This window comes from Oxyura jamaicensis, chromosome 1 (genome assembly GCF_011077185.1).
Source record: "Oxyura jamaicensis isolate SHBP4307 breed ruddy duck chromosome 1, BPBGC_Ojam_1.0, whole genome shotgun sequence".
NCBI lineage: Eukaryota > Metazoa > Chordata > Aves > Anseriformes > Anatidae > Oxyura > Oxyura jamaicensis.
Genome location: NC_048893.1, coordinates 2,377,377 through 2,396,789, shown reverse-complemented (window position 1 = coordinate 2,396,789; position 19,413 = coordinate 2,377,377). Strand labels below are relative to the sequence as shown.

Genomic DNA, 19,413 nt, shown 5'->3' with positions numbered 1-19,413 from the left:
GAGAGGAGGGATCGCTTTCCTCCGGGACCTCGAGGTAACCCGGGCAATGAAACTCTACCCGAAGCCGTTTTGACAGGAGGTCGCGGCACAAGACAAGGCAAGGTCAGGAGTTCAGCATCAATGCAGCAAGTGCCCGTCACCACACAAAAGAGCCGGGGATCAGATATACCTGCACGGCGCTGCCTGGGAGGGAGGGTATTGAGATGTATAATTACTGCTGCTTTCATCCCTGCTGCTGTTCCCCGCAGTTCACATGGCTCTGCTGGCTTTGTCCTTGCTCAGGTTGTCTCGAGCAGGGTCCCAGCCAAGGCTGGAAAATCCTCCGAGGGGCTGCATCCTTCCCTCTCCTGTCCCCAGCTCCAGCACAGGGCTCACCAGACCCTTACGCCTTCCTCCAGAGCATCTCCCCGGCACAGACAGTGGCTTGGTAACATGAAGGATATAAAAGCATAATCATTGAAAAATCATAATTCCTCTTCGTTGAAACAATGGCTCGGCTTCAGCTAAATCACTCCAAAGAGCAACCAGTTACTTCCATGATCAATTCCAGCTTTGTGCCGGAGTAATTTAACGAGGTTACCCCAGATTTACCCCAGAAGTAGCAGCAGGGACTCCGGGGGTGGGGGGTAATGTAGACTGGAGACTGCAAGAAAAGAAACAGGACCTCCAACTTCCAAAGAAAGGAGCAACTGCTTTCCCTTGAAGTCCTGCCAGGGCGTGTTAGTGCTCTGTTTTCATATCCCCAAAGTTCAGGGGGTTATTCGATGGAATTCTAATTTGGGGAGGTGTAATATGCAAAACCCGGTACATTTCAAGACACGCACTGATCTTCATCCAAACAACAGCCTGAGATATCAGAAACATCAAGGATTTGCTTGGAAACAGACCCCTTACCTGAATTACCATTTGCTCACCCTTTCCCAAAACCTGGTCTCCTTTTGGGGGAAAACCCGTATTTCCAAGGGTTTGTTGCGGTGAGCTTGGATTAGTTTTACAAAACTGAAACAAAATGTGGGAAACTCGGGTTTGGAGATCTTCACGTTCCCTTGAGGGTACTTCACTACCTGATGCTTTTATCACAGTGGTCACAATCATGATGAGCATATCACAGATGTTCCTGGGGACACCAGATTCATGAAGCTCACTTGTTTTTTTTTTCTCTCTATAGATCTCTCTCATAAGACAGAAATGGAAAAAAAAGGAAAAAGGGCATTTCAATATCTGCCTAACCAGTCCTTACCAAGCCACATGCAAGGTTTCCTTGGCCCATGGGACATGCCTGCACATCCACTTCGAAAGAAGGGGAGAGAAGAGATGGGGGACGTGCTGCCGACTATTTTTGGTCACTTCCAGCCCAAAATGCTCCTTTCTGGCCGAAGCTTCTCAGCGTGTGCAGCAGATGGCGCAGCTGCAGTGGCTGTCCCGCTGCCACCCACTGTCCCCACTGCCACCCACTGTCCCCACAGCATCCCCAGAGCCATCTGACAGGACACCCCACCAAAGCTGGCATCCCTCACGAACTGGTGGTTAAATCCTGCTCCTTTTTTTTTTCATCTGGGTCCTGCACCGTGCACCGTATTTTAGCACTCTGAATGAATTTTACGCCGATGAAAGCGGGCCACCAGCTGTCCCAAAGAGGGGGCGACACCTCCACAAAGGATGCAGAAGGCACAGCTCCGTCACGCGGAGATGGATGTGCCATAAAACCCCACGTCGGGGCCTCGGGGGACACCGGTTTCATTGATAGCCCTGAACTCAGCCTGAGCCCCCCGGCTCTCCTTGGGACGTTCGGAATAGATCAAGACAAAGGCCGGGAGACAAAATGGGCCATGGGGAGCAATCCTGCCTCGGTGCAGGTGCCTCATTTCCATACCGGGAGGCAAAAGCCAAATTTCCCAGCGCAGGGCTCGCCTCCACGAGTGCTGTCGGTCCGGGTGATGGAGACCAGAGCCCGACCAGCTGCCCCGGGAGCAGCCTTCGGGCTCTCCGCATTCATCGGAGCAGACTGGCTCCTCTCATCACGGCTATAATGGTTCCCACTAGGCTACTATTTCTGTCCGGGGGTGACAGAGGAAGGCAGTGTGAAGCCTTTATTTTTGGGACTCCGGGCTATCTTTGAAGGCTTTGTGGTTTAAAGGGACGCGCTCGCTCTCTCTGTGACAATCGACTGCTTCTTCTCTCATCTTCAAAGGCCAACGAGAAAACTTATTACCCTGCCAATTTTGTCCTGGGCCAACAGCTCCCTCCCAGCCCTTTGTGCGTGTCGGAGAGGAGCAGAGATGAACGTGCCTCTACTTTCTTTTTTTATTATTATTATTTTTGCTCCACTTTTGTCAGGCTCTCTTGGAGGAGGAATAGACGAGCGCTAAGAAAAGGGAGAAACTTGTGTTTGTACACAGAGCTCTTGGCAGTCAGGGAAGAAAATACAGAGGGGAAAATATTATTCTGTGCCGAAGCAGCTTGGCACGGGTGGCAGACAAACTACGAGAGGAGGGACACCGAGGGGGAGGAAGAGAGACTTCAAGAAGTTATTTTGGTGGCCGTGTCCTACATCTCTGCCCTACATCGCCTTCCCCCATCCATCCCCCAGCCTCGGAGCCCTTCAAAGCTGCTCGCCCTCAACCCATGGCCCTGGGAGCAGAGCAGAGACAGCCACAAGCAGGCTGCCAGCCAGCCAGCTGCCACCTTTGTCCCTGCAGTAGCACTAAAAACACAGCTGGGAAGTGTCTGGGGAATCTGTTTCTCCCTTTATTTATTTATTCCCTCCTCCCCCCACACCGAGAACAGTCGCTTTTTTCTTTTTTCCTGGAAGCACATTTTTCGAACCCAAGTTTGCCCAACCCTTCTGCCAAAGTCTCTGCATTTCTTCCCGACAGCCACAGGGTGTCAGCAGCTATATGGAATGGTCCCCATAGGAATCCCAGCTCCCCGAGACGTCCCTGCACAGCACCAGCCCTGCTGGGGTTATGGGGTGGATCTCATCCTGTCCTATCCCACAAGCCCAGGTTTTGCCCCAGTCCCCAGCACACTGCAACAGGACATTGGGTTCTGGGGTCAATTCTTCCCCAAAATGATCCAAAATGACCCACGAGCTGGTGGCGTGTCCTGGCACAGTGGGACTTAGAGGGGCAGCGGGGTGTGTGGGAGAGGAAAGGCTCCCAGTGGGTCACAGAGTAGGACTAAATTTCCAAATTCTTGTGCGTCTGAAGGGCTGAAGTCAACTTCTAGGAAATATTGGCAAGGGGACTTCAATGGGATCACGGGCAGACAATTCAGGCCCCAAACCACCACCTTTACGGCCTCCTTAGCGCATTAGTTGGGTGTTTCTGACCAGAAAAAGAGACATTTGCTCTGTTCCTCCCATGAATTAAAAACTTCTCTATGGCTTTCCAACTTCACTCAGGGAGGGTAAGAGCAGTAAAAAACTCCGTGTCCATGTGCCCAGCCAGCCATAATCACAAAATCCCAGACTGGTTTGGGTCAGAAGGGACCTCAAAGGCCTTTTTTTACTTCAAAACCCTTCCCCCTTGTCCTATCACCATCTGCCTGTGTAAAAGGTCTCTCTTCGTTTTTCTTATAAACCCCTTGTAAGTATTGAAGGCTGAAAAAGGTCTCCCCAGAGCCTTCTCTTCTCCAGGCAGCACATCCCTGGCTCTCTCAGCCTCTCTTCACCAGGAGGTGAAGCCCTATGCAGGTCCCACGAGGGCCCTTTGCTACTGCTCATCCCACTGTGTGCCTCAATAGTCCCATCTGTAAAAGGAAAACAGTGAAATTTCTTTTCTTTCAAAAGTCTGAGCAGCATGGGGAAGGAGCTGTGCTGAGGATGGAGCGGTGCAGAAGCTGTCCAGCCCTGGTGTTTCTCTCAATAGCCTCATCTATTCTCCAAACCATGACACGAGGTGCCACTTCTGGAGCCAAAGCAAGATATTTGGGGATGCAAAGGCTGGGGAGAGGCAACCTAAGCCAACCTGCAAAGAAATAGATGAGGACTGAGCAGCTCCTCTCTGTCTGGCTCCAGAGATGCCTTCCTGTCAGCAACCTTCCAGGCATGCACTCGGCGAGGAATTCATCTTGTTCAACATGGGCTTCCCGAGAATTAGACATCTCACCTAATGAGTCAGGCAGGCTTCGCCTCCGGTCAATGGGAAGAGACAGGTTTCACCGCAGGGCTGCTGGTGCCATCCTAAATAGGTGTCTCGGGCAGATGGAGTGAATTGCTTTCAGGAGATGCCAGTCGCTCTCCATTATCTACAAACGGCGACTCATTTCGGTTCAGCGCTGATGACTGACATTAGGTGAGACAAATTTCAGCCTGAGTGACTGTCGGGCATCTCTCACAGACGGGCCCTTCGCCCTTTCCTTGCTGCCCACGAGGGAAAAGGTGTGTAGGTGGTTTATGACAGGAATGCTTCATTTTGAGGGTAGAGTTTGTTTGCTGAGCGTGTCATACTAAAAGAGATGGCTTGGAGATACCTTGATCTTTGTCTCTCTTGGGATGCTGCGCTATCACACACTTCGGAACCAACTCAGAGAGCTAGAAGAGCTACAGACCTAGAGCTGCTGGTTCTTTGGGGTGAGCAGAAAACAACCCACTGGGCATCTTGCAGATGTAAGGACTACCACAGCTTGCCATTTTTGCAGCACTGGCAATAGGAAACAAAGGAAAAGCACAATGGTTTTGCAACTGCCATCCCATTTGCACGCACGCAAACCTTGTCCTAGTCAACGCTTCCCATGAACTCGTGGTTTAACCAGAGAAGTCTGTGTCCTATACTCAGTACTCTCTAAAAAAAACCTTCCACCTTGCTTGATTTAAGCTTAAACCATGGGCAGGTTTTAGCTGGTACTGAGGCATCTTACTCATACACAAGGAAGGATTTAACCAGCTTCATAGTGTTGGAATTTGGATGGTGAAACCGTGTGGGTTTCATCTGCAGATCGCTGAGTTTTGAATCATGATGGGGTCAGCTTTTAACATACTTTAACCCTTTTTTAGGCCTCCATGACCCTGGCACTTTATGCTATGAATGAAGGTGCCGTAAGTAATCATAAGCACAGCTTCAGGTGTGAAAGCACACGAATCAGCTATGGAAGAACCTATTTATGGCCAAGCTCCTTGATGCCCTGCTCAACACCAAGCACTGTCCTGAGCTGGGTTATAAAGGAGCCCTGAGTTTTGGACAGTTTATCTGTGTTCCCTACATGAGTCTCTGTCTCATCTACTTGCAAGGGCCATCTCAGGGGAGCTCTGTCCGGTTCCCCTTGGGTTCTCTTTCCCGATACTAGTTGTCCCTTGTCAATATGTCTTTTTCTTGTTCTTGTTTTTATTTTATTTTATTTTATTTTGTTTTATTTTTATTTTATTTTATTTTTATTTTATTTTATTTTATTCATTTTTTTTTCTTTTTTTCTTTTTTCTTTCCCCCGGGTAGTTCCTGCCGTTCCTGGTGCTCAGCCCTAGCCTGCTGCCCCTCGCTCAGCCCCCACACAAGGATTTCTGTCATCCCCTCTGTCCAGCTGCCTGCACCCCACGGGCTGACGGAGGCAGATGATGCCCGTTGTGTGGTTACCTCCACCAGCGTGCTCTCCTCGACAAGGGAAGAGATTGCTCCCTGAGCCTCTTAGGAGTAGTGGGAGTGAACAGGAGGAATGTGTGAGAATCAGGATGTGCACAACGAGCCAATTTTCCATTCAAAGCCACCCCACACTGCAGACTTGAGGGCTTTTAAACCCTATCTAAACCATCGAAGGGGAGGAGCCGGGCAGCAAACCAACAGAACCGTCTGTCTCACCATCAGCACGTCCTCAGTACCAGTTTGATTTCCCAATGCGACACGTAGCAGTGGGTGACACCTTTCCGAACCTGACCAGCGCTGGGCTCCCCTCTCTCTCCACAGCAGCCAAAAAAATCCCCTAAAAGCATCCTCTGCCTCAGGCCGTCCCATCAAATTACTCCTGATGGGGATGGTTTCCAGCCCCACCGGCAGAAGCGGCGCGTACCAGGCTGCTGGTCGCCTCCCAACATCTGCCATGCACATTTCCCATCCCCTGCGAGGGGCTTTCAAAGCAGCCCTCTGCTGGGATGTTTGTACAAACACGTGTATTTACTGTGTCAACACACATTAGAGAGCAAACACATTAAAAGGAAAAGGAAACAGGCTGCGAGCTGAGGCCTCTCCAAAGCTCGCCCCACCGCAGCTCGTCCCGGGGACCACAGGTTGGTGGGGAAAGGCCTCGTTCACAGCATCTCTCCCCTCCTCTCCCTGCCCAGACAACCACAGGGATCAGTGTCTGTGGCTGGCAGACATCCCTGAGCAGGACACGTGCCTGAAAATGGAAAGCTGAACTGTCTTTGTGATGGAAAGCCGCTTGGGCGTTTTGGGGTTAGCCCGGATCAAGTTGGGCAATAATCAAGCAGTGCAAGGGATACAGCAGGGCAAGGGACAGTGGTATGAAAAAGTTAGCTGCAAAAAGCACATTCCTGGTTCAATTCCGAGCCCAGCTGCCTCCAGCGCTGTTGTGCTTTGCCTGCCACGAGGATTAACTTGAAGACACCCTCCTCACTTGCATCCCATCAGCCCAGCCCCTGGGCAATTATTCCGGGACACACAATCCCCAGGCAGGAGGCGAGTTTGCACAGGCAGCAACAACCTTCAGCAAACTTCCTTTTTTATTTATTTTTTATCTTTTTGAGCATTTCTGAGATTATTCATTCTGATGCTCGAGCTGGGAAGAGCAGCGCAGGGATGTGCATAAGAAGATGCTTAAAGAAAAACAATTCCTCCTGCCTTGTCACGGACTGGGATCCAGCTGTTGCTTGTGTTCACCGCTTCCCCTTCAGCTGCACGTGTGTGTGTGTGTGTGCACGAACATACAGACAAGACAGGCAGAGGTAATTATAAAGCTGGAGCCACCTAGCACTTCCCAGCTGTCAGCCTCTCCCCAGAAAAAAAAAAATGAAAATACTAAAAAAAATCATGATTTAAATGCAGAGACATCTACCACTTGAGCAAAAGGAGAATCCCTGTTAGGAGATGCAAGGGGAGCAGTTTAATTACATCTCAGGGAGGACAGGGATATAAACGCTGGCTGTTAAGTCCCGCAAAACCACAGACACGAAAAAAATACTGAAACCCAAATCAACCGATGTGCAAACATTCAAAGACATGGGAAAAATCCTTCTGGAAATCATTTTTGCATGGAAAAATTCCCATGCAAGACCGCCTGTCAAAGCCTGGCACCTGGGAGGGGAGCAACAGAGACCTTCAAAGAAAAATTAATGCCACTTTACGCGATCGACACTTCCAAGGGCGTTTGGCACCTGGCCGAGGGAAACTCGCCATGGCTATGCAGGGCCCAGGTCCACCTTCCTACATCCAAAACATCCTGTTACGTGTGTCCATGGCCCTGCAGTTCCTGGGAGATCCGTTCTGCCCAAGTCCTGGATGCCCTAGGATGGTATAAGACGATGGCGATGAGATAGGGAGCTCTCCTTGCAAGGAGGTACAGGTGTACCTCCAAGAGACAGCACCCATCTGTTATTTCTGGGAATTCAATGCCTAATTTTCAAATAGATAGGTCCAGAGCTGCTGCAGAGCAACCTAAGGCTTTTTTAGGGTGCATCAAGTAACTGGGAGCTGGGGAAAGGCACGTGCTGCTGTGCTGGGGCTGGCACCGGTTGGTATGTACCCGAATGCCTAGAACGAAGGCATAGGCTTGGAAAAATAAAATGATCTGCATGAATTGAAGAAATGGTTCAGAAAAAGAAATAGGATTGGATTCAGGCAGGACAAATACTCTCAGGTTGGAATAATGGAGGGCATGGAGGTAGACAAGGGGAGCACAGACTCAGAGACGCTGCAGGACAGAGGTAGGAGGGTTGGCGTACATCTTGTGCAGCAACAAGAGGTACCTGAACGTGTGAGCACCTGGCACAGCCCAGCTGGCTTTTGGGATGGCTGAGGCCACAAGTGGGGCACTTCAGGAGGCCAGTTGGAGAGGACAAGGCTCATGGGGGACCTAGAGAGCCCCAGACTATATGGCAAGGCAGAAGGAACTGGGGCTGTTTAGAGAAGATGGGGAGATACCAAGATAATCAGCTTCAAGTGCGGAGAAGAAAGAAGGAAGAGAAACCTTTCAGCCCACAATTGTCCCTTTTTTTCTGGTAAGGACCAAGATAACCAAGCCATGGAAATGGTACCACCACCGTCCGAAGCTCCCTTTTGGAGATGTCTGCCCCACCACCACGTGCTTCTTTTCCAGGGATCGCCTTACAGATTATTCAGTGGGGACAGGATGAATCCACCTGGATAAATCTATCTGGATGAAATCACCCTGCAGGTGTTTGATCTAAGGATGACTACCCGGTTAACCCGACAAGAACTTGACGTACAGTGGACCCACCACAACAGAAGGATGCTCCTACCCTAGTAGAACTCCAGGAGGTACATAGATGAAATCTGGCTGGAAAAAAAGCTGATTCCTGCAGACTGCACTGGAATATGGTTCTCTGTTTTGCTCTCCACACTGACCACAGCCTGAGGCTGACATTCCCCCAGCCCCTGGGTGCTGCAGGCTTTGGGATGGAGAACGATCCATCCCCACCCGGCACCTCCAACAGATGGATTGCAGTGAGCCGGGCTCACTGTCAATAACTGTCCAATTTACCTAACAAATTCAGAGCTCATCGTACAGCTTCATTAATACGTTTAATTTATTGTTGCGTTTCCTTCAGGTTAATGGTCGGAGAGCCTGTCAGAGTTTAATCTCTGCGGTTATTACGAAGTGCTTGTTTGTAGTTCGAACGCAAACCGGAGCCAACCAAGGAGAGTTACGGGCGATAAACCACCCGGAGTAAATCTCCCTCCCAGGTGAGCTGGGGTGGGCATGGTAAGAGCGATGAACAACAACTGTTTTAAGTAATACAGACACAGACAATGTTTCCAAAAATGTCTGAAACACTTCATTGTCCCACACATTGTTCTCTAGATTTCCACTGCTGCGATAACCACATAAATCCCTAAGTCCTTTGGGCTTGCTAGACCTCTCCTGTGCCTCTGCTTTAACACTTCCTTTCCTTGCAGAGTTGCTGGCATATAAAGACCCAAACGCTTAGGATGTGGTCAGCCTGGAGATGCTACGGAGGGGCTCATTTTGGAGTCACCATCCCTGGGGGTGTTCAAGGAAAGGTTGGACGTGGTGCTTAGGGACATGGTTTAGTGGGTGACATTGGATGGTTGGACCAGGTGATCTTGGAGGGCTTTTCCAACCTTTATGATTCTGTGTCAGAAAAAAACAGACTGCCTGAGCCCATCCTCTTCAGGCAGTCAGAAAGCCAAAACCAAGAGCTGTTAACCCAGAACTCGTGTCCTGGAGAAATGTAGGCATGCTGCAGGCTGGAGCAGCATCAGGAGCAAAACAGCTGCTGAAGGCTGAGTCCAGCATTCCCCACGAAACATCCAGATCTCTACAGGTCACCTCTGAAATACAGGGCCGGAGGACAGACACCTTGCAGAGAGCTTCACCGTGGCTGCTCTGCCTGGAGAAGAAAAAAGCCGCGCTGTATTTCCCAGCGCTGAGCATCTCTCTGCGGCTGCAGCACGAGCTGCAGTTAAATTGCAGCCCAGAGGCACAAGGCCGGTGTGTTCCTCTGAAAGGCAAGTGGAGGGTGAAGGAGAGCACAGGGGCGGGGATGCTTAATTCGTGATAAATTGTCAGGAGACTCCAGCTGCCCCGAGGTGGGACAGGAGCCAAGAGGTGTTAGCAGCAATACCTGCCACCCTCCGAGGGCGAGATCTGAGCGTGCAATGTCTACGGGCACGCATTGTAAAAGCCCTTTCCCAACTCTTTCCCCAGATTGCACTACTTTACGGGGAACCTGAGGGGGATTGTGAGTGATATTAACTCAGGCAAGAGAGTCAGTAAAGAGACAAGAGGGCAGGGAGGCCAAACAGGCAGACCAGGGAGCCTACGAGCTTTGCCGCACCGTGTGTCCAAACCCTAGGTCGAATCGTGGGCTGGAGAAGCACAGTGATCTCATTTAACCCCTGGTAAATTTAATCCAGAGCAGAAAGTTGGCCGCAGCACAGCACGAGCTTGGGGCTGTGGGGTAATAAGCCGCACGTGGAATCTCCAAGTCAGGGCCCCAAGCAGGGAAAGGACTGGAACGGCGCATCTGGGCTAAGCATGCACACATGTCCCATGGCAGTGCGTAATGTTCAGCCGTGTGTTTAACTGCTCTGCCAGAGGGGAGCATCCAGCAGCAAGGCTGGAACAGGTTAGCAGAGCTGGGACACGTCTGGGAGCGCAGGAGACACGACCCAGATGGCACGGACCGGGGGCGGCTTGGGGACTGGGCGGCCATGGGGTAGGGAAGGGGAAGGAGCTGGGATGGAGTCACGGAGAGGGCTGATGTCCCATCTCAAGGCAGGTTAACGGGGGGTGCTTCATCACTTCTCCGTGCCATAAGGTTTTCTGCAAAGCCTGCCCTCAGCCCTGATCTGTCAAATGTTCACCTAGATGAAGCGTTCGATTTTAAGGACACAGCGTGCAGGATCGGAGCAGGGTCCCTCTGGGAGGTGGCTCCAGGGAGCCCCGTAAAACTGCGCACAGCAAAGTCGGGATCCTTGCTCCGTGACATGCCTCAGCCCAAAGGCTCCTACAGCAGACACTGAATATTTATTTATGAGTCCAAGACAAGGATCAGGACATCTACAAGACACAGGTTGCCACTTGGCAAAATAAAATTAAAGCCAAAATGTTTAGGGGGATGGAATATCGCTGCTGGGGCTGCCAGCCAGGAGGCGGTCGGAGCCGGAGAGGCCGTTTAACTGCTGGTTGTTCCCCAAAAAATCAGACAGTGGTACACGTATGAGACCCCCAGTGGGCACTTTCCCTGCTCATCAGCCATCTCACACACCCCCAGAGCCTCCAGCCTCGGTGTCTGCAGGAACACAGCCAGGCACCACGGTGCTGGTGGCCGTGCCATGGCAAATAACACCACCACAGGATGCTTTGGAAGGGGGACTTGGCTGGGCTGGCCCCTGTTTTCCTCCCAAAACGCTGCTTTGAATTTTTCCCCCTCTCCCGGCCGGCTGGAAAATCTCCTGCAAACCAGGAAGGTCTGCAGCATCCAAGGGGCACCGGATCCCTCTTCTCCCCTGGGATTTTCAGCTGGAAAGAGGCAGAGTATAGGCAGCAGAGAGCTCAGCCTCTGCTGGAAAGTTATCAATGTGGCAGGAGGAGCTCTCCCCCTCCAGCACTCCCCCGCTCCCCCCCCGCCTTGCCTGGAGAGCTATTTTAAGTCCCACTTGTGGCTGTCTTTGTGATTTCCCTGGCAAAGCTGCCTCCCTGACATCAGCACGGAACAGCGAGCTGCTGGAAATCCTGGGAGCAGGGAGGCACCGCTCCCCTCCCAGTTACCCCAGTACAGGGGATGGAGAACAGCGACCGGGCCCCACTTGATCCCAGATGATCCCTGCTCCAGGAGATAAAATGTCCTCCAAACCCCCCAAAATGCGTCATCCAGAGCTCAAACGGATCTCTCTTTGGTACAGACAGCTGCTAGGACGCGGTGTTGCCCCGTAGATCAGTTGGCTGATAAACGGCATAGATCTACACCGGGCATCCCATTGACCCAGCTGGTGTGGGATGCCTCCAGCTTCCAAGGAACCTCAGCCAGTGACAAGACAGCAATTACCGAAAGGCGTTGGTTTTATCAGTAGGGGAGGAAGGCAGAGCCACCCCGTGCCAGCAGGACACGGCCCTGGCCACAGCAATGGGAAAAATTCAGGCTGCTGCGCTTGAGCACGACGTGGCACTGCTCGTTATTTCAGTCACTTTCAGCTTGTGCCTCCCAGCTACCACCAACTCCTTCCGCTGGCTCGGCTCATGGGAACACGATGGAGAGCCAAATCCTTTCCCCGCAGGGTGTTCTGCAAAGAGCTTTGCTCGGTCTTTTGCCACTGCCTGATGTCGGGAAGGTCTAGAAAACGTTTGGGCTGATATCCTCGTCTCTTCCTAAGGTCCTCCTCTGGGTGACGACAGGGAAGGAGCAGGAGGTGGACCAGAAGGAACACCAGCGTCACCCCAGAGAGTCGTCAGGCTCTGGGGTAACTCTCCTACTAAGCCCTGCCCTGAACCAAACTCCTGAACACACAAGCAAGAAGCTATGTAATGATCTAACATGGGGCCAGAGGCATAATTAAAAACGGGTGTGAGATATCTTAGCAAAAAGATGTGCTCGGTGAACCCCTGGTGCAACGCTCCCAGGTGGAGATGGCTTCGCTCTGGCACATCACGTCCCATCAGAAACTCCCGGTGCTTCAGTCTGACTTTCTACCATATGGCAGGAAGAAACACGTTGTGTCCCAACTCTTGCCAATGCTGCCTAACATCACACGTTGTCAGCCTGTTCCCAGGTTTCTTACAACAAATAATACTTTTTTTATATATCTAACAGACTATTTGGGGGCTCGCTGGCTAACGGGGAGAGGTCTTGCTCTTTTTAGCAATATTCTGGGAGTCATGTTTTCCTAAAACATCTGTACCAGTCTCCTTTGTAACCACTGCCAGGTATTTTCAGGTGGACCGACCTGCCCCAGGATTTCTGCTGCTTTTCTGTAAGTGCACTTCCCAAAGGCGTTCAGGAGTTAGTGCAACAAGAGGGAGCCCAGGAATTACTGGAGAAAATGGGTTTTCTTTCTTGGCATGGGGCTGCCATCGGATAGTTGCTGTATAACAGCTTCATGCATGCACCTACCAGAAAAAGGACAGCACTGACCCTACAAGGGTCTGTCCCAAGGCTCCAGTGCCAGTCTAAATATCATGAGAAATGGCACCTAGGAGAGAAGGGAACTGCAGCCGGCTATTGCCACTTGCTTCTTTTTTTTTTCTGGAAGGCACTGAAATATCTCAAGGACACGGATAGGGACAGCAGAGCACACCCATGCATGCTTTAGGATTTGTTTTGATTCTGTGCCTTGCACATCATTATCAGCGGAGCAGAGCCTGAAGTCTCCAGCTGGTTATCAAGGCAAGTCAGAGCATCTTGGCAGGATCAATACGAGACAGCCCTGTGCTGAGGGCTGGAGCCCTGAGCTCAGGAGTCAGCACTTCAGAGGAGGGACTGAGTGCCAGGAGCTTGACTGGACACCAGCTCCACAGCAGCAGCCAGAGACGTGAGCCAGAAACGTCAAAATGTATCCCAAAACGTGACCAGACCTTGGGGTTCATCTGATGGGTCCTACCTGAGGTTTCCTTGGAACTTTGCTGCCCCGTTGGTTATCAGTTAACATGGGATGGTGTCTCTGGCACCACTCTTTTTTTATTATTATTATTATTATTATTATTTTCCACCAACTTCTCCAAGCTAGCAACTCCCAGTACCTCTGAATACGTCCCTCCTCCCCCAGCAGGATGCAGATGCCCACCGTCAAGTGGTCACGTTGGAGACTTTCAGCTTGGGAATGCTGTGCCTCCTGAGTTCACGCACCAACGTGTCTGGTTTAATACATACGGTGGGAGGCAATCAGCTCAGGCCCATCCAGAATCCCATCAGGATACGGGATACGTACGTTTCCACGTGTGGTGCCCCAACTCGGTGATACAACACCAAACTGAACGATGGGCTAGGAATAAGAGCTGCGTTGCCCTGACAGCAATAACTACGTGTCTCTGTGGGTCACGTAGCACTGCTGGAGGTGAATTTAAGGGCTGGATGGCTGTACCGATGGTAGAGTCCCAGTTCATTGATGATTCACCGTGATTAAAACCGCCTGCTCCACAACATCAACTATTATTACAGGTGACAGCGACATTTCATTTTCATGCAACACATGAGCGCCACACCACATCTGGTCTCGTTGCGAGCAGTTTGTGTTTGTTTCTCCCAGACCTCAAAGACTGTGGTCGGGCTCCTGGCAGGCACTCAGATCCATGTGAAGGACAGGCAGATTTGCTGATGGTGTAGAAAAAGAGCTACAGCCTTCACGGACCAATGGAGATACTGTTAGCAGAACGGCAAGGATGAACCCGGGGTAGCTGCACTCCATTTTTTTTAACTATAGGGCCAATATGAAATTCAAGCACATGTTCATTGAACCTCGTAAGCCAAAGAACTGAGGGGAATGAAAGAGGTTGTCATGTCCAACACCAGCAATATAACTTCCTAAGGCAAACAAGGAGACCAGATGTGGCATGGTGGTCATGGGTCTTGGTGGTCATGGGTCTTGCTCCTCTATCTCCAAGGGTTTCTGGTCCTTGAGTTCTGGGTCCCTCTTCCCACTTCTCTCCCTCCTTTTTCTGGTTTGGTCCCATCCTCTCCTCACAATATCAGGTCTTCCCCAACTTCTTCCAGCTATACAGGTACCGTATGTTGGCAGGCTGTAGGAAGGGTTGAAACGGAGAAGACACCACCACGTTCATTTAGGGTCGGAGACCTGACCCATGGCATTTCCATCTTGCAGACGAAATGTCCGACCCCATAACTCACCCCGGCACTCCTGGGCACGGGGGGTACCAGAGCTTTGGGGCCACCTGGAGGGACCCTTGCCCAGCAGAGTCCCTTCCCACAGGCACCAAGAGAATGCCCGGCGCTCCTCCACGTGCTAACGAGCGGCTGTGTTCTGCACCACCGTGTAGCAGCAGCAGGAGTTTATACAACCACAAATTAACAGCACAGGAGAGCAATCAGTGTGGAATGAGATACGTCCTAATGCGCTCGCTGGAAGGGGAAGGGATGATGAATGCTGGGGACAACGCGCTCGCCGCGGCCCCTGAGCCCTGCCAGCTGGTCTGCGCCGCCACCGCCAACAAGTGGCTTCCCCCTGCCAAGGCTAACGGAGCCGCTGGCATCCTCCACCCCTCGCAGAAGGAACCCGAGTCGGGAAGGATGTTTCTTCACTCGTCATTTCTCGAGGAGGGAGGAACGTCTCTCCCAGCTGCTTCGGCTGAAATCCGGTCTTTCTGTAATCAGACGCGACCTCCAGCTGTCTGCGTTTGAGGCCGCCATCGCTGCGGCACCGTTCGTACGGCTGGGGCTAAGCCATCCATCTCCTCAACTATAAATACCTTATCATCATCCCGGAGGACCCGCAGCACTTCAGAGATGAAGATGCCTGGAGAAAAGGGGGGGTTCGGTTCCAAGCATCGCTTCACTCCTGAAATGCAGCTGCCTCTTAGTGCGAAGCGGAGCGCACTTTTAACATCTTCCAGTAACTTTGAGCAGCAGAAAAACTGCACAAAAAAAGCCCAAAGGGTGGAGAGCCAACCCCAGCCGTTGTGCGGCCAGGACAACGAGCTGTGTTGAGACAAGAACATTTGCAGAAATTACATCTGGGTCATCTCTGCTTCTCTCGACTCTTTCACCCCGCGTTGCTCCCTGCGTGGCAGAACTGGGTCCAAATGAAAAGCATCAAACCTTCCAGCTCCGAGTTTAAGGTCCTGCATTGCACGGAGCAAACCCTGGGGTGGTTGTAGAAGACGACCAGCGTCCTCCCGACCCACCGAGGGAAAATCCACCCGTGCTGTTTAGACACCACCACTCCTCCCCGCAGCGTGAGGGCGGACAAGAACTCAGCGCAGGCACACAGCCCGCGGTACGGGAGCGCCGAAGAAACCCGAACTGCCGACTTTTATTTACTCGCGCTGCACAGTGTGATGTTAATTTGGCAATTAATGCTCCGGGCTGATAATAGCTGGTCCCACCTCCTCCCAAGCGTGCACCTGCTCCCCCTCCCGCTCCCGCACACCCCTGGAATCCACAATGAGGTGAGGCCGCAGCCGCATTGTGCCGCGGCTCAGCCTCGCAGCCCGGCGTGGCAGGGACAGAAATGCTCAAGTTCAGGCGAGCTGTGCCTTGGAATGAGTTATTTGTGGCGTGTGGCAGCAGCAGCTTCACCGGTTTGGTTAGTTCACGGGCATTGGTGGCTGCTCTTGTGCACCAGGCACCTCTGCTACCTGCCTGGGAAGTCATTGCCTCCTCTTCCTCCTCCCACAACTGCTGGGGGAGCTTTGGAGGACTTTTTGGGGGGAAGGGAAGAACCTCTGGAGCATCCTCTGCCTCTCCAGAGGGAGAGGCACTGCCTGCAAGTCATCGCCGGCAGCCGCAGCCGCGATGGGAGGCTGATTTATTGGTGGGCTGCTCGGCTGGTGGTTTGGAGGTTTTGGTTTGGTGGGAGGGGAGGAGAGATCGCGCCGTGGTAAAGAAGGCACAGCTCCCTGTCCCCGAGAAGAGGCCAAGTGATTGCGGCTATCAGAGCAAGCCTGGAGGCTGCCAAAGGGTGGTGTAGCCATCACACAGCCCAAATTCATAAAACCTCTTCCAAGGGTGGATCACATCTTTCAAGGATGTGGGCGGACAGAGGGGCCGGGATGTGTGCAGGGTTTTGCTCACAAAGGTCTCAGTCTCCACCACTCCTGAATACACCCTAAGCTTCAGACCTAACCCCTCTCCGTGGGGTGCAGCATCCTGGGACGCTGGGGAGGTGCTGGGGGAACGGCGAAGGAAGGATTGGTTTGTGATATCACCTGGGTGAGATTCCTGTAACGCTGGGGTTGGAGAGCACAGCCTCCCCTCGTTCACCATCAGAGGTTTGGGGAAACCCAAGGTGAGACTGGAGGGCGAAGGCCAGGATGGATCTGAGACGGATCACCGCGCTCTGCTGGGGGATCCCTTTCCTCTCAGCCCCTTCCCCAAAGCCTGTTTAAGGATCTAAGGCCCTGGCTAACGGAGGGAAGGAGGAAAACCATGTTCTGGGGAAATCACCTCCAGCTCCCCATGCCTTCCTACCGGCTCATTCCGTTTATTTGCATGCAGCTTAATTCGCTTCATTAGCAGCACAAAGGAGGATGCTAACGGCCTTGTTTTGGTCTGAATGATAGTTCTTTGCCTCCCTGGGCGTTTGTAGGTTGGGGTTTAGCAGCAGGGGCTGCTGATGGACCTGTTCACACTTGCAAAGAGCGAGCAGCTCTGCCCTGGAGCGCTCCAAGGATTTCCCCATGGGAAGCCCGGGTGAGGAGCTCCGGGCTGGCCAGGAGTTGATCTGCAGAAGAAGATCAGTGGTTGGACTTGATGATATAAAGGTTTTTTTTCCAATATAAATGATTCCATGCTTCTGATTTTAAAGCTGTGCATTTGTGCTCATGTCTGTGGTGACCTGCCTGCCCACATCTGGGGGCTAACCACACAACCACAAAACCTAAACCTGCCTCTCATCCTCTGCTCGTGCTGCAAGAGGAGCTGCAGGACTGTGACTGCGGGACACGTGGCTTTAGCGTCCCCCCCTGCTCCTCAGTGGGGTTCTCAGTCAGTGACAAAACAAGGCAAACACACGAGATCCCACCCAGGGAGACCTGAGCTTATTCCCAGCCTGGACCAAGAGACTCAACGCCGGGCACGCACCCACATAGACACTCCCGCCTGCAAACACACAAAACTTGAGTGCATTCCTCTGCAAACCCAAGGTGCAGAATCACACCTCGTGCTCGGGCATTCTCACACGTTCAGAGTAGCAGTGGCATGCACTACACGTGCACACCCAGCTGCTTTTAGCCCCCTGCCTTCTCTAACCTCCAGCATGCAAAGGTGGACGTAGCACACACTCCCTGCATATATGCACCCATACAGATGTGTTCATAGACTCCCTACAAAAACCAGCATGAATAATTACATCCAATTCAAGTAAAAGTCGTGTGCCTATATAAAAATCTCAAGTTTTATCTCTCTCCAGGCACTTCTGCCCACAAAAGCACACAAGCATAATACTTTTCTTGCACACTGAAGCCCAAGGCAGCAGTACCAGCGTATGTAAAACAGACGTGTCTACTTCAATCTGTCCACAGGTGGATATTTGCACAGAAACGGCCCATGACACATCCCAAAGTGCTCGATTTCACATGCAAATTTCCAGGCTTTCCCTTCTGCAATGGTTGCAATCACCTCCAATTAGCGGCGCAGCAGATCACCTTGGCGGGACAGCGTGAAGTCAGCTGCTCCTCCGTGAGCCTCTGCCTTTCCCTTCACCTTCCCTTGATGCTGCAGCAGCACATCCTAACTGCAACCTCCTCACCATGGGTGTGCATCGGTGCAAAAGAGGCTTTCACGTTCGGTTTCTTTTCAAGCCATCCTCACCTGGGTGATCTGATGGGGTTCACATAACACATAAAGCAAGTCAACGAGTACTCATTCCCATACATTTACCCTCCAGACCCTGCATGCTGTCCTGGAAGAGGTCACCCCATATCACAGAGCAGCTCAGGTTGGAGACCCCTCTGGGTATCATCTAGTCGAGGTCCCTGCTCACACCTGGGTCAACTAGAGCAGGTGGCTCAGGCCATGGGGCAGCCAGGCTTGAATACCTCAAAGCATGAATACCACAAACACTCTGGGCAACCTGATCCAGTGTTTAGTCACCCTTACAGGAAAATAAATAAATAAGTAAATAAATAAATTACAGTTAAAAAGGTTTTCCTCACTGCTAGTGAGGAGTGGACACAGGGGATAAGACGGGGTGGTGACAGATACAGAGGCCAGGAGACATCAGATCAACTGGCCTACTACAAACAATGGGTAAGTTTCCCGAATGATGATGACTGAAATGAGAATTAAACCCACACAAATGCAGCTGTACTGGGGAATTATAAATGTTGCAACTGTATATTCCATATAAATTTACGCTGAACACCCTTAAAGCATTCCGATGTTTTCCAGCACAGCAAGCCCTAAAAACACCGACTGCAGCGAGGGAGATGGCCCAGGTGCACGGAGCGAGCAGACCTCGGCCAGACAGGAGAAATAAGTGCTTTCTGTTTGGATGTTTTCTTTCATTTCGTGCAGTTAACATGGCGAAACACCTTTTAGCACCTAGTGCAGAGGCAGTTTAACGCCTCCGCAGTGGTATCCGCAGGTCACGGTGCACCCCAGGAGGGAACAGAAGTGTGTGCACGCACAGCTCTCTGCAGGGAGCGCTGTGAGAGGGCTCATCTCCAGCTGACCTGAAATCCCTGGCATTTATTTTACCTTAATCCTTTTCTTCCCATGCCGTTTCAAAGTGTGGATCTTGGGGCCTGAAGATGTATCCACGCCAGCATCCCACCGTGCTGCACATCAGGTGCAGGTGAGCAGGAGCCCTGTGAGATGAAACCCAAGCAAGGAGAGAAAGGCAACAGCCAGGATCTGGTGCCCTGCCCCTTGCCAAGGGGCACATCTGTCCCCTGCCTGGGCATCTGTGTCCCCATCTGTCACCCGAGCCCCAGCCCCTCCTTGCCATGTGGCTCCAGCCCTGTGTTGCCCCAGACTGGAGAAGTCTTTGAAGTTTGATGCTGCACGGCATTTATCACAATTAAGGGGGCCACAGCATTTATCACAATTAAGGGGGCCCTCTGCGGTGGAAGAAATACAGGCCGGGGCCGTGC

General features: G+C 52.0%; 1 protein-coding gene and 1 long non-coding RNA gene across 9 annotated transcripts in view; both read right to left on the bottom strand.

Moving 5' to 3' along the window:
- Nucleotides 1-19,413, bottom strand: part of PLXNA4 (plexin A4) — a 407,314-nt gene that overhangs the window by 220,546 nt on the left and 167,355 nt on the right. The gene's annotated exons all lie outside the window — the stretch shown is intronic.
- On the bottom strand, nt 1,542-4,632 carry LOC118160877. The gene is made up of 2 exons (XR_004747721.1): nt 4,110-4,632; nt 1,542-2,365 (listed from the first exon to the last, which is right to left on the bottom strand). It is a non-coding gene; the product is annotated as an uncharacterized LOC118160877 (long non-coding RNA).